The sequence below is a fragment of the Aotus nancymaae genome, unplaced genomic scaffold (assembly GCF_030222135.1).
Source record: "Aotus nancymaae isolate 86718 unplaced genomic scaffold, 86718_ANA_hifiasm-v0.15.2.pri h1tg000041l, whole genome shotgun sequence".
NCBI lineage: Eukaryota > Metazoa > Chordata > Mammalia > Primates > Aotidae > Aotus > Aotus nancymaae.
Window position 1 is genome coordinate 20,494,101 of NW_026988455.1, and position 15,196 is coordinate 20,509,296.

At 38.6% G+C, this 15,196-nt stretch overlaps 2 protein-coding genes across 3 annotated transcripts in view; one reads left to right on the top strand and one right to left on the bottom strand.

Moving 5' to 3' along the window:
• The window catches only part of ASPN (asporin), a 28,131-nt gene extending 22,242 nt beyond the window's left edge, over positions 1-5,889 (bottom strand). Inside the window, exon 1 of the mRNA XM_012472195.2 lies at positions 5,640-5,889. The gene's annotated coding sequence lies outside the window, so the exon portion shown is untranslated. The remainder of the gene's footprint in view (positions 1-5,639) is intronic.
• The window catches only part of CENPP (centromere protein P), a 282,767-nt gene that overhangs the window by 151,816 nt on the left and 115,755 nt on the right, over positions 1-15,196 (top strand). The window lies entirely within an intron of this gene.

Here is a 15,196-nt window from a genome sequence, read left to right on the forward strand (position 1 = left end):
TACTTTGTGGAGGTGTCAATTCAGATGTTATTCTAGACTCATCCCTCATATTAAATAAGAGGAAATGAGACGTAAAGAGCTTAAGTGACTTGCCCAAAGTCACCTACCAAATGTAAATGAAGCCAGAACTAGGGCTCATGTGTCCCAACTTCCTGTTCTGTGCTGCCTTCTGCTCCAGCTCATGTGTGTAGACTCAATTGTCTTATCTAGAAATCTCATGGCTTCGAGGGCATACTCTGTCATTTCTTCTTATCCAACCAGTATATAAATTCCTGATCTGTATATATCTGTACATAAAGAAGCACTTGTGTAGCTTGGATTGGAAGGGTAGGGAATAGAATGATTGGGTGGTCAGATTTGTGCAGTACAGGGTAAGAGATTGTGCTGGCAACACACGGTCCAGTGGCTTCTGTTGAAGAGCCCCAAGTGGAAATCACCAACTGTGGCTGACTACTGTTCTGTGGCAGACATGGTGTGTCTCTGCAGGCAGGCAGGGTTATGTTTCGTTTTCCAGTCATCCTCCCGTATGGGGTCTTGGCAAAGGTTTCTGGGGGCTTTCTTTTCAATATCACTTTGTCCCTGGAACATTGTCTCTGTGCCTTGGCTATCTAACTGACTCATTATGTGTTTTGACTTAATGCTGGTGTGTGGTTCCTGGCACCTTAAGGTTTAGCGCCCAGCTTTGCCTCAACCTTCAAAATGCTCGTTCCCTAGGAAATTTCAACTCTTGGTCCTCAGCTAAATCAAAGCTGGCCCCTGATTCCAATTTATTCTGTAACATTCTTGCATTACAGCTCTGTCTTCTAGGTACACAGCTGCCCTTGACCTTGTCTGACCCTGGCAACAAGAAGCTATAGAATTATAATATCATTTCAGGTACTGTTTCTGGCTTTCTTTGAGGTTGCTGGAGTTATTTGGTGGGCATTTATCAAGCACCCACTGTACCCCAGGCAGTGTTACTTGTCAGAATGCTTAATCTCTTAAAGTAGAGCACACTCTCCTCCTCATCCTCTTCTCTCCCACACTTCCCTACTCGAAAATAAAAAACCCACAACTCCTAATCGACTACTGTCAGGTAAATATGAAATTGTAAACTTAACACTTGAGTGTCAGGTGCATTAACAGAAAAACTAAAAAATAAAATGCCTAGATTAGTAAATAGACAATGTCAATTGTATATACTGTGACTTATGGGGTAGGAATAGAGGTGTGGGACTTACTAGATGTGTGGTACCCAGAGCTCAGAAAGTAAAATTCTTCACCATGTCTGTCTACTCATAACCCTCAGTTTACTGTTTGAGAAAAATAGATCTAAAGACATCTGTGAAAACATATATTTACATGAAAAAAAGATGGAAATAGAATATATAAACCTGGTAAGAGGGATAATGGGATTATAAGCAAAGCTTTGTTTTTCTTCCTATGCATAGTTTTTTAATTATGTTGCTTTTAAAATATTTTAAATGTCAGTCTGCAAACAGAATTTTCTTTGCTTGTTTCTACATGTACTGCTGTCTTTTCCTATCACTTTTTGTAGGAATTGTATAATCAAAGGTTTCCCATACATACTGCTCTCATCTATCTCTACCCAAAAGTCAAGCAATAGCACCTACTTGGCAAATTGTTTGGAGGTTCACAATTTCTTGAGGCTTAATCCTATTTGTTCTGGTCTTGGGGAAATGAAGATTTTGATAAAGTTATTTTTTACGTTGGTTGGGTTTTTGTTTTTTGTTTTTTGTTTTTGTTTGGTTTTTTCGTTTGAGGTGGAATCTCACTCTGTCGCCCAGGCTGGAGCACAGTTGAGTGATACTGGCTCACTGCAACCTCCGCATCCTGGGTTCAAGTGATCCTCCCACCTAAGCCTTCCAAGTAGCTGGGATTACAGGCATGCACCATCACGTCTGGCTAATTTTTTATATTTTTGTAGAGACAGGGTTTTACCATGTTTGCCAGGCAGGTCTTGAACTCCTGACCTTAAGCAATCCACCCATCTTGGCTGCCCAAAGTGCTAGGATTGTAGGTGTGAGCCACAGCACCTGGCCTGATTGTTTTTAAGTGTTTTCCCATAGAATCTTTGAAGTATATGGACTTTAGGTTCCCAGTCTGGGCCAGAAAAACCTATTTAACAGAAAATATATTGCAGAAACCAGAAAACTATGGAACTTAAAAAAAATATGTAAAACACCAGGAATGTGTTAGAGATCCAAAGTGGGGTGCCAGGAACACATCGTGGTGTTCCTTGTGGCCTGGCAGCAGGAATGGGGACTGGCCTCAGCTCCTTTGCACACCACATGATGGTTTCCCAGATGCCTTCAGCCTCGTGCTACTGTCAAGAGAGGCTTTCCCAGTACTGGGTTGAGGTTTGAGATGAGGAACGGGATCAGGTGTGAGGAGCAGAACTGAGAGTGGAGAGATGAAGGAGAAGGCACACAGGGAAGGCGGGGAGCAGAACAGTGATGGGCCTGCTTCTTTCTACATCCCCGCCTCCGGGCTGCTGACCAGCCCCCGACTGGCATCAGGAGAAGCATCAGTCAGGGACCCTTCCTTTGTCTCTCCACTTTTTAGACTGATAAGTTACAGGAGACCCTCCCTGCCTTTAATCAAAACTGAGGTAACATGAAAATATGAAATGGAGTCTTCTGCCTCCTAGTTTTAGGCAGTAGCATTATCTGTAGTTGTTGGGAAGCATTCCAGTTGCTGAGCAGTGGAGGCAGGTACTTATATATGGTAATTGGGCCCTTTCCTAGCTAGTAAGAGATGGAGCCCTGTGGAAGCAGAAGTTCCTTCTGGTGGTGAAGATTCTAGATCATTCTTGACCAGGGAGCATATCCACCCTGGTTGAATAGCTCCAGGGAGAGGATACTACCTCAAGCCATCATCTTCTGCAGTTGCCCATCCATTGCTGTTAGGAAAGTCTTTATATGGAAATGAAAAATGCTTTCTGGAAAATTCATTTCTCTGTGCTAGTTCTGTCTTCTGTTAGTCTTATACAATTAATCTAATCTTTTTGCATTCCCTTATCCTAGTTGCTTGCAAAGAAAAATGTCAAGCCAACCTTGATTCCATGAGGAATTCATTATTTACCCTCTTCATCTGAGTCTCTTGCTGGGTCTCTTCCACCACTATGTTAATAAGTACAAGTTAAGTATAGGTCCTAAACCTACCCCTAGTCCAGTGTGCAACTGTTTACCAATAGAAAAATAATGGAATGCATAGGAGGGAACCCTAGATAGCAGTATTTTTTCTTATTCACGAAGAATATAGAGAATATTATATCTCATTTAAAATGATATGACGTTTGGTTGGTTGTTTTATTTTCAGTTTATTAATGTGGTACAACCTCTGTTTTATTAGCTTTGGCAGTAGTTAGATTATTCTATTTTTAAAACCTTTAAAAATATTAAATCTTCTCAGGAATACTCAATATTTCCCTGATTTAGACCAGTTTTGCCAGTGTTTTCTACCCATGGAAAGCTTTGGATTTTGGTTTCAAGTCTTTCTTAATCAGAATACTATTTGGAGTATTCTTCCAGTGCTACTGCTGTTACTAATAAATCATAGCAGCATAGAGCTAAGAGAGGCCTTTGAGACTTTCCCCCCTAGGGCCCTCTTTTACTGAGAAAAAGCTGAGGCAAGGAGCATCCAGAACTGGCTGGAGGAGGTTGAGCTGAGGGCTGGCCTCCTCATCGCTTGTCCGTTGTGCTTTCCACTGGACTGCATATCCTCCTAAATGGATTTTAATCTCATAGTTACTTCAGACAGTGAACAGACTTTCCTCTGGAAAAGCCTATGTAAGGAGTTTTGGCCAAGCTCTCAAAACAGTTCATAACAGAACTGGAAATATAGCTTAAGAAGCACATAAGCTTTCGTTTTTCCACTTAACTGGTCTACAACTCAGAATGGAAAGTTTGTGAGTGAAATGGTATTTCCTCTCAGACACTATTATTAGGTAAATAAGTCACTTTGCTTTTAAATCTCATGTTTAAAGGCCCACTTGAACTTTTCCCCTTGGTTTAAGTATGCCTATCAGTTCACAGGTACCAGTAACAGATTTCAGTATATAAATGTGATATAACGTACTCCATATATCTCACAGAAGAAATCCAAACCAAATTCAGATGTAATCAAGGCACAGCCTTGTAAGCTAACAAATAAAAATCCAAGCATGCATTTGGAAACTTTTCCACAGTACCATTTGTTCATGGATGCTGATATGTTTAAAGATAGCACTTTCCTTAAAAAGTAGTTAATTTTAGCTTAGAAGTAAAACTAGCATTCTGACTAAGCGTTCTGGCTGTTTTTCCTTTTATACTAATGTTGCCCTTCATCAATTTTTCCATATCTCTAGCAACCAAGCTACTGTCTTAAAAAACAAAATCTCCTCCCTCTCCATTTTTATGATGTTTCCCCCAGCACCTCAAGACTTGTGCTTGTAAAGTTAGTTGTGTTTGTCTCAAACCTCGGATCAGTTATTGGAATATTTGTTTTTAATTGAGCAGTTAGTTGTAACAGAAGACTATATATCCTCTGTTCTTTGTACTACTACACTATACTCCTTAATGCCAAAAAAAAAACCAAACTAAAAACATCAGGATCCTTTTATGTGTGTGGGTTTGTGATTTATTTTTCTTACTTTCTTTCTTTCTTTTTTTTTTTTTTAACAACTTGATGATTCTTGGAGGGATTTAAAAAAAAAAAAACCTTCATTTTGAGGGAAATATAACCCCCTCAGGTTCTTTATGAGTCAATCCCTACAGCATGTGGCCACTGTTTCTTGGCTGCCACAACTCTGAATAGATTAACATGAAAGAATGCTACACTCTATTTAGATTACTAAGGAGTAGAATATTGAATACATTGCTTAAATTTTTTTAGTCTAAAATTTTAATCAGAAATTTACTTTGGGACAACGGAAATCTTTGAAAGTGTTAAATTCTGACTGTACACGTGCTGTGAAAATTTCCTAATCTTTCATATTGAATATGGTGCTAAATTATTGCTGATAAATATTCTTTCTTAGAATTGTATAGATTTCCATTTTAACTTTTCAGTGCCATTTCGTTATTATAAGGAAGACATTTATTAAGGAAAAATATGAGTATTCAAATGTATAAGTAAAAATGACATTTCATTAGTTCACACATTCAAAATACACATTAGAAAATATCATTTTAAATATTGAAAAACATATTTACTATTTCATTTTTTTATTTCAGCAGAACTGCCAGAAGATATATTTACTGTTTCATTTAATATAGCTGTGATATCCCCAAACTTCATTAATTATTATAGCAATGTTATTTTCCTAGATGAACATAAAAGGTGTTTATTTAAATGACTCTTAAAATCAATCATGTTAACATTTATGGTGAGGCATAATGACAGGTTTTCATTTAGCTGAAAAAAAAGTCACATAATTATATTTAATATAAATTCATTATAGATAAGACATAAAACTAGAATAATTTTAGGTACAAATTTAGGTTTGTATTTAAATGCTGATTTTTAAGAAATTATAGAAATAAGCTTTGGACTTTATTTTATTATATATAAGCATTTGTTTATAACATTAATGGCTCCTTAGTATTGACTATAAAGTAATTGTACATTGGTACATTTAAGATAGACATGAAACATACCTGTCAGAAGAGAGTAGTCCTCTTAAAAGTAGAAGTTATCCACCATGTACTAGTTATCTATAATGTAAATGTTCTCAGGAACTGTGTAAGAAGAAAAGATGAGGAGATATTACATTTAAAAGAAAGAAACACCTTTCAACACAGTCCTGGTGTGGCTGCACCCTGGGTGATACTAGAATAAACTGCTTCCACAGATTAGTCCATGTTAGTACTGAGGAGCGAGATTAAAACTTGTTACTGCTCATGTGTTTTCCATCACTGTTTGTATCGTAGCCAAGACTTCTAGCTAAACTCTAGACGTCTACTGGAAGATTCTGAAGAAAAAAAAAAGAAAGTTTAATAATGCATGGCAACTGGCCATTGAAAGTGCAGTCAGAATCATTCAAGAAATACCTAGTTTTAAAAATACTTTATAAGAATCTTAAGTGAATGAATATTTATAAATTACAATTTCAAAAATTACTAAACCTGGAAAGACTAATAAAATATCCATCTGAGTAAAGGATACCAACATTACTGAAGTATATACCCAAACTCCAGCTGTACCTGACAAAGAACCATGCCTTTATTTTCTTCTAATGACTGTAGCTATTGCATTATGCATACTTCTCCAGTCTTTTTTTTTTTTTTTTAAGCTTTTAGCACTGCTATAGGCTTGTCAAGGAAACTATAGACCATGCTCCATGAACTGCTCCCTGGACTCAGCATATACGATATAATGCAGACACACATGCATGTCCATGTAAGACCCTCTTAGGATGCATACGACTTTCCTTTTTCAAGAAAATATTAGCTGTGGCCTCACTGACATTTAGGGAGACTTAGAGCAGAAAAGATGCTATTCTCTGAAAAGAAATAATTATTAGTACCCCTTTTTCCACTCATCCCCAAAAGATGATTGGCCAATTCTACATCAACTAAAACCTTCAAGAAAGGACAGTTTTCTAGCCCTAGTGGCAAAGACTCACTGTTGTAAGTGACCCCAATGGATCTTCCCAACTCTTGTGTAGATTTGGAGGCCACCAAAGAGCTTTTCCATTGGGTTAGCAGAGTTGTTCTCTCCTGTCATCAAGAATCTGACCATGGTTTGTTCCCTTTCTCCAGAGAAATGGCACACATTGTTAAGCAAAGCGGCTATAGTCCTAAAGAATACATTTGCCTCAGATGTGCATAGCAGCTGACCATGTGTATTCATCCTCCCCTCACTTAAATAAAATACTCCTCCTTGGACCTCTAGACTGGCAGTCCCAGGCAGCTCAGTAGTCCCATTAGTGGCCATCAGTGTAGCTCAGGCCCCATCCTATCCATGCAGCACCTGAGGGAATGACAGCCCTCCTGTTTGGTTTAGAATGCTCATATTCTCATTTATTCAAGTATATTTTCATTGCAAATGTATCTGTTAACTGTATGAATTGGGAACATAATGAAAATACGAATTGGATTTTAAAAATCTTTGTATCCAGAGCATCTAGTGTTTGCCTAAATTCCTTCAGAACACAGTCATAAACAGGAAGCCCTTGGGTCAAATTCAGTTTGTCCTGCACAATGGTTTGTTTTTGAACTGTTTATTGAAGTGTATGTTACCAAAAAAAAACCCATATCATAATGGTACAACTCAATTAATTTTTACAAAATGACCCCAATTAAGGAATTCCAGCACTCCAAAATCCCTCCTCGTACTCCTCAAATCGCAGCCTGAGGTCAGCACCATAGGTTATTTCCTGAACATTATATAAATGGCATTCTGTGCATTCTGTTTCGTGTCTGGCTTTTTTCATTCAGTGACATGCTTTTGAGATCCATCCGTGTCATTGTGGTACATGGTAGTTCATTCTCATTACTGTATAGTATTCTCATATATGAATAAGCCACAAATTGTTTATATATTCAACTAGGTTAATTACCTTTTGGAGAGCTATTATGAACATTCCTCAATCTATCATTTGGGGGTCATATGTATGTATTTTTGTTAGATGAAACTGCTGTATTTAAAAATCATGAGATTTCAACTTCTCTTAAAAAAATCAGGCTTTGCCAGTCCGTGATTTCTAGTTTTGCATGGCAACTGTTGTCTCTGGGACATGTGTTTTTCAATTCTCTGCTCACAAGATGTTGTCCACGTCACCCACTCAGGACACTCCTCAGTTGAGTTGCCTGCATGGCCTTTCTGGTTGCAGTTTGCTACCTATGTCTAGAGAGATGGGAAGCAGTTCCTATAAGATTGTGTTTCTAAAGGTATGTTACAGCTACTTTCCTTATCCCCACTGTGAGACTTAAGCTAGTTTTCCTCTGATATTTTGCTTCGATCTTTGGTCAGAGGGCCTAGGGAAAGAAATAGGCCCTGAAATAAGATGCTGGGGTTAGGGGTAGTATATTTGGCTTATTCATTCTGTTCTGCAGATAATGTGGTAGAGGTGAGGACCTCAGGCCCAACCCTCCACAGTCTTGGGGCTGTGGCATGGAAAGCTTTGCCTCATATTTGCCAGAGATGGTGCAGCAAGCACGAACATGCCATCTGGGAAGAAACTGGAGTTTATCCCCACCCTTTTCCACGTTATCATTCCAAACAAAACAGTACACCTCTTCTTCCCTCAAGTATTATGAGGAGAAAAATCTTCCATTGTTGTTTCCTAAAGGGATCCCATGGAGGGGACCTAGTTCTTTTCTCCATGCTTGTTTGTTGTTTGTTATTTTTATTGTTTGATTTTTGCCTTATTGAGACTTTGTCTAAATATTGAAGAACTAGTTGCATTATGACAATATTTTTAGGAATCACAAATAATCTATATTATGTTGTAAACACAAATTACAAAACTGAAAAAGTAATATTCTCGGTACTGACAGTTTATGAATAAAAATATTGATTGCCATAAAAGGAACTTCAATGCAAATTTATTTTCCTTTGGACTTACATAATTCTAACCATTGTGAAAATAAAAATAAATAGCCTAATCTAAGCCCTCATATGATTTCTCACAATCTTTCCAGAACTTCTCCTGGTCTAAACATGGACAGCAGTGGTCAAAGTCCAAACACAAATAAAAACAGGAGAGGACCTTGGAAACTGTCTCATGCAAATAAAAGATTGATTGACAGTCTCACTCTGTCACCCAGGCTGGAGTGCAGTGGTACAATCATAGCTCAAACTCCTGGGCTCAGGCGATCCTCCTACCTCGACCTCCCAAAGTGCTGAGATTACAAGTGTGAACCACCTGCACGCAGCCCAGTTGAAAAGGTTTGATAGGTGAGGCAGGAGTTATAGGAGCAGCGTGTGTCGGGGATACATTGTGGGGCACACACACACCTGCCAAAACATAGGCAGTTTGAATTTTCTGATGCTGTTTTGCCAGTCTTTGGTGTCCTTCGCATTCTAAGTGAATTGGAATAAATCGTACAATGTTCTCTTGCAGTAATAGCTACAAGGAAGGCTATCTACCCATCCATTCATTCAACAAATAGTGTAAGTGCTATGGAGAGAAGCAGGATGGGGATGGGGATGTCAGTGGTGCCCTCACTGTCAGATGACAGTCACAGGACCTGGGGGCTGTGAGGGAGTTAGCTGTGCCATGCGAACACCCACTTTAAGAATATTCTAGGCCATTGAATCCTAGGATGTAAGTATGCATAACATAGGGTTTTTCATAGAGTAGATGCTTAGAAAAGCTTCTGTGAAGGGATAGGTGATTAAGATTTCATGGGTTTTAATGTTCAAGTGTCCCTCATGGTAGACTAGGCACTTTGATTTCTTTTTCTTTTCTTTTTTTTTTTTTTTTTTGAGACGGAGTTTCGCTCTTGTTAACCAGGCTGGGGTGCAATGGCGCGATCTTGGCTCACCGCAACCTCCGCCTCCTGGGTTCAGGCAATTCTCCTGCCTCAGCCTCCTGAATAGCTGGGATTACAGGCACGTGCCACCATGCCCAGCTAATTTTTTGTATTTTTAGTAGAGACGGGGTTTCACCATGTTGACCAGGATGGTCTCGATCTCTTGACCTCGTGATCCACCTGCCTCGGCCTCCCAAAGTGCTGGGATTACAGGCGTGAGCCACCGCGCCCGGCCTGATTTCTAATGAATTTATTTTATACTGCACGTTGAGACCCATGGGCAGTATTCAGCCTGCAGATTTTTCAGAGCATATAGTATTTTATAAAACCAGGAAATTTGATGTCAAAGTCCAAATTTACAATGTATTTTGGAAAATATGAGCTGGAAAAGCTAACCCTGATGTCCTGTGTGGCAGCGATTTGCTGAGCATGTAGGCCCTTCATGGTTCTCTGCTGCCCTGACCTTCTCTTAGCCTCTCTTCACAGCCCTTCTTTGCAGGGACTGGCTTCTGCTATGTCATGTGGCTGAGCTCACTCTGTCATCATACTTGAAGTTTCTAGTTCTGAAAAATGAATTGTAATAAATTGTCACTGAGTGTTCATTCAGTTGAATTTATGAAAAATGAAGGACTTACACAATTTCATTTATTATATTTTATGTGTGTCAATTTCTTTTTTTTTTTTTTGAGACAGAGTCTTGCTCTGTTGTCCAGGCTAGAGTGCAGTGGTGCAATCTTGGCTCACTGCAACCTCCGCCTCCTGGCTAATTTTTGTATTTTTAGTAGAGATGGGGTTTCACCATGTTGGCCAGGCTGGTCTCAAACTCCTGACCTCAGGTGATCCACCTGACTCAGCCTCTCAAAGTGCTCGGATTACCGGCGTGAGCCACCATGCCCTACTGTGTCAAATATTTTTAACGAATGTCTCAAGTCAGTTTGCTTTGAGCAATCTGTACAAGTAATGGTTTTGTTCTAAATAAATTTCTTGCCTCTTTCCACTGAGCGGATATGAGAGCAATAAGCACATCTAGCTTCCAGATCTGTGTTTCTAAATACTGTTTCCCAATAAGGGAACCAGGACTCCTTGGAGAAATGGCCCATAACAAGTCTGGGCCAGAGAAATATAAGATGTCTGAAAAAGCTTCTTGTACCAATAAGTGTGAAAGGAGAGTTTACCAAGGACTCAGGAAAGGACCATAGAAGCCACCATGAAAGGGCAGTTTGACGATCCAAAGAATAAATGACAGTGGATTATAACACATACAATACTAAATCCTTTTTATAATAACAGAGAAAAGAGTGTTAAAAGGATCAGAGTTTTTTCTTACAGAAGAATGTCAACTAATGAATGCAAAAGGAATAACAGAAAATCACCAGAGTGAAACCTCGAATATAATAATTGATTTAAGAAAAGATAATCAAGGGAAGCTAAAACAATTAAGTTAGCCTGGGCAACACAGTGAGATCCTGTCTCTACAAAAAATAAAATAGGCCAGAAACAGTGGCACATGCCTATGGTCCCAGCTACTGGGGAGGCTGAGGTGGGAGAATCACTTGAGGCTGGGAGGTCGAGGCTGCAGTGAGGCATGATCACACTATTGCACTGCAGCCTGGGTGACAAAGTGAGACCCTGTCTCAATAAATAAATAAACAAACAATTAAATAAATAAATAAATCCATTAGGTGAAAATTTACTGGATTGAAGAAACTGTACTTTGAGTACCCATACAACTATTGTGTTTTTCACTTTCAGTACAGCATTCAGTAAATTACTTAAGCTAGTCAATGCTTTGTTATAAAATCGGCTTTGCATTAGATGATTTTGCTAACTGAAGAATAAGTATTCTGAGCACATGTATGTCGCTTAGGCTGAGCTATGACATTAGATGAAGGTTAGGTGTATTAAATGCATTTTGACCTATGATATTTTCAACTTATGGTGGGTTTATCAGGATGTAATCCATCATAAGTCATGGGGCATCTGTGTTATTCACTGGTGAATATAGGTGACGGGTATGTAGAGGCTCACTGTGAACTTAAATTTCCTGTGGCTTGAAGATACTACCAAATAAAGGAGGAATAAATGCTAAATAATTGGAGCAAATAAGGCAGTTTGCCTTAAATTAACTTTAACTCTCTGATTTATCCTTCACTCTAGTGAAATATTTATAGCAAAATTTATTTTAAGTTAATTAAAATGTTACCCTAGACAGGGATTCTTAACTTGGGTATATGAATACCTAGGCCGAAAGACTTTATGAGCCTTTTGATACATGCAAAGTGTTTTTATATATGTATTTTTCTGCACAGAGGATCCATTATAGCTTTCACCATATTTTCAAAGGGGTCCATCCTTCAAATAGTTAAGAACTGCTGCCCTAGAATAGGTTTATAGTTTATAATGTATTCTTTGTTCTGAATACAATACTAGTTAAATTACCTTTCCAAATACTTCACATATAAATTTGATGTTTGTGAATGTAATTCTAAGTTTAGGCAAAACAAATGAACCTTCAGCAGATTCCAACATATAAAAAGATTTGCTTATATCCGATGATAGTTTAATGTAAGTTTATTTGACCACAGAGATTCCGTTACTTAGAAACACACCAGGACATTTTAATAACATGATGTATTCCTTTTCTTTTCCAAACTAATACGTATTTAGTGTAATCACATGTTATTTTTAATACAGCCCTGCTTTCCCTTGTGTGGATTCGCATTCCTCACATTTTATACAAAGGAAAAAATATGCTGGACTGTAAGTTTTGATTTTATCCATTTTCATGTAGAAAAGGGAACATAACTTCACAGAAGAAATGATCATGCCTTTATGATTTAGATGTATCACCACTAAAGTTTACTTACTGAGTTAGAACATTTATTCCTTTGCAAATAACAGTATGTGACAGACTGAATTCCAGCAGGGCTTACAGTCTCAAATGCTCCTGTTCTGTTTCTGGCAGCTACTAGCAAAAGAAAAAAGAAATTAAAAAAAAAAAAAAGTTCCTGTTCAATTTGTAATAAAAGACATGAAATAAGCTGAAGCCTTATTTAAGACATGTAGAATCAAAACATGGACTAATTCAGGATTACACAGTTTGCAGTAGATTTTCCTCTGAAAACCTTTTACAAATGCTTCTGATTCTGTTGGACTAGGTTCAGTTGAGCTGATGGTCATCAGGCCAGAAATGAATAGGAAAGGGACAACTTGCCAGGGAAGCCTCTGCCCAAAGTTTGCTACATGGGTTACAGATGGAAAGGCCTGGGTTTGCCAGTGCAGACTGTCTTGCTATACCATTGGAGACTCATTCAGGGGTTATTTCTAAGAGAAGAATCCATTTATAGGACAGGCCTATTGATCAGATACTTCTCTAGTTTGGCTGACTGTTTTAAATACAGTTTTCCCCCTTTTTAGGTATTATAAGTAATCACAGTGAATCATACTCACAGATCGAATCACAGATCAAACTTACTTTTCTTTCCGATGGTCAGGATTTTTTTTTTAATCTTATGACAAGAAGTCATTTGCACTCTTTAAGTTCCAGTTTCCTCATCTTCTTGGCCCCCTTAGCCTGGAGATCCTGCTCAGATGTTCATTTGTACCATGGTTCACTCTGTTCCATGCCATGGACATGATCATACAGTAACACAGTAGAAAGGCAGTCGAACTCAGGTTTTGTTGTTAATCTCCCACCTTCTCCTCAGGAGAGCCATGCTGTTGCCAAAGCTGCAGGTTCCCTGCTGGACCCACACTGATCCACAGAGCCCAAGGGGTTTACTTCTGGCCCTTTATAAAGCATGTGTGCTGAGCCCTCCTGTAGTGTACTAGGCCCACTCCCTTTTCCACTATATTTCATACCAATCTAAGGAATCAATTATTTCAAAAAATTAATATTCACCATACTCAGAGGCCTGGAAGCCTTGAACAAGTTAAGTAACTTCCTGCTGACCAGTTTCTTGTAGTCTATCCCTGGAAACATTGACACTCACCTTTATTATGTCTACACTGTGCACAGCACCTCCACAGGATATCAGCTTGTTTAGTCTTCCCATCAGCCCTGGGAGGCAGATGTTGTTTCCTGATTTTGTGCACTGAGAAACTAGAACTCTGAGTCTAAGTAACTTGGCCAGGTTCATGGCTAGTACTGATTCCAGTTCAGAGCCAAGATACTCATTAATGTTTTTTTAAATACAAGAGATGAATCTCCATTTCTCACAGACTTTGGGGGTTTAAGGCCCGTAATGGTCATCTGGTGCTAAGTTAGAGCTGGGCAGAAACTTCTTTTCATGGGTTCTTTTAATATTTTTGAATTTTAAGTCTATCAAGGATCTGAATTTACGTTCAACCATGGACAGATAAATAGTTCAGTCATCTGTCAGTCTGTAAATATTTCTGCCATGAGGACATTTTCTACCCTTTTTCTAAATAAGGGAAAGAGGTGGAATCTGTATTATAAAGGGTTTTACTCCACCCTTTGAAATTTCACTTCAACAGCAGAATTTGAGTATTTCATTCTTTTAAGTCAGCATCTTAAGAACATAGTAATTTATGGTATGTTTAAATGATGGCTTTGGAAGGCATAGTCAATGTTGGCATTATGCAGAGCAATCAGATTGATTACTAAGTATTACCAGTTGTCAAAGCATAATTTAATTGTTTAAAAAATATACTTAGCTTTCTGAGGTCCATGTCAGGAAATATTAATAACAGAAATGATTTCCCATTAATTTTGTGACCCTGTATAAATATTTTTCTGCTCAGTTTCTAAGTTTTTCTGTAAAAATCCTTAAATTTTGCAGGTTCCTCTCATTTTTATTTAGGAATAATGTCAACTTTGGGTAATATCACCTCTTTGGGTAATATAACTCATAAGTTGATCCAGTTTAGACTGAGAGATAAAGGAGATGGAACTCTTTATTCAAGAGCCATTTTAGCACCTACTTTGCACAGAATTCAGGGGTTTAAGAAATGAGTTGTCTCTCTTCTGTTAAGTTTTAGTCTTTTTGGAGAAACAAGCTATACTCCTCAACCCAGCTACTGTGCAACACCCATATACACAAAGAAGTAATGAATACCTAACTAATAATTCCAGATAATCATTATGTAGGACCTAACTAATAACACTAAATAGATCATCACTACAGACGTACCTAATAATACCAGATCTGTCCTGGGCAGAGGCACAGGCACTGAATGGCAGAGACTTTGGGGAGGATGGGATCCTGAGGAGCTAGACTTTTAGGTGCAGCTCATCCTGTGTGTAGAAGCTGGCTCTGAAAGGTGAAAGGCTCAAGTCAGATGGAGACTGCAGTGAAATTGGCTTCTGCGTCCCTCCCTTGAAGTTGAGGGTCGGCGCCCATCAGGGATTGGCTCAACTGCCCTTCTCGGCCCCTTCAGGTGTACGTCCTTGCCTGTGAATTCAGCTCTGACCTCATGCCTTCCCATTTTTACCATCCTTCCATTGTCTTGCCTGACCCCTATGGTGATACCCCAAGCTCAGCATTGTCTCACAGATGGCCCCTTTCTCTCAACTTCTCAGCAGCATTATGAGATTCAGAGCAGTTTTCTCTTTGGTCACTTCTTTTCTGTCTGTCCCTTATCTGGCAAGATACCTATTCACTGAATTTCTTTTGGTGTCTCCTACCTGTGCTGTGAAGGCTTTCATTCACTCTATTTCTAGATTTTTAAAGTGGGTATTTCTTTTTCCTTAAACTGTTGCTTTCATAGAACAC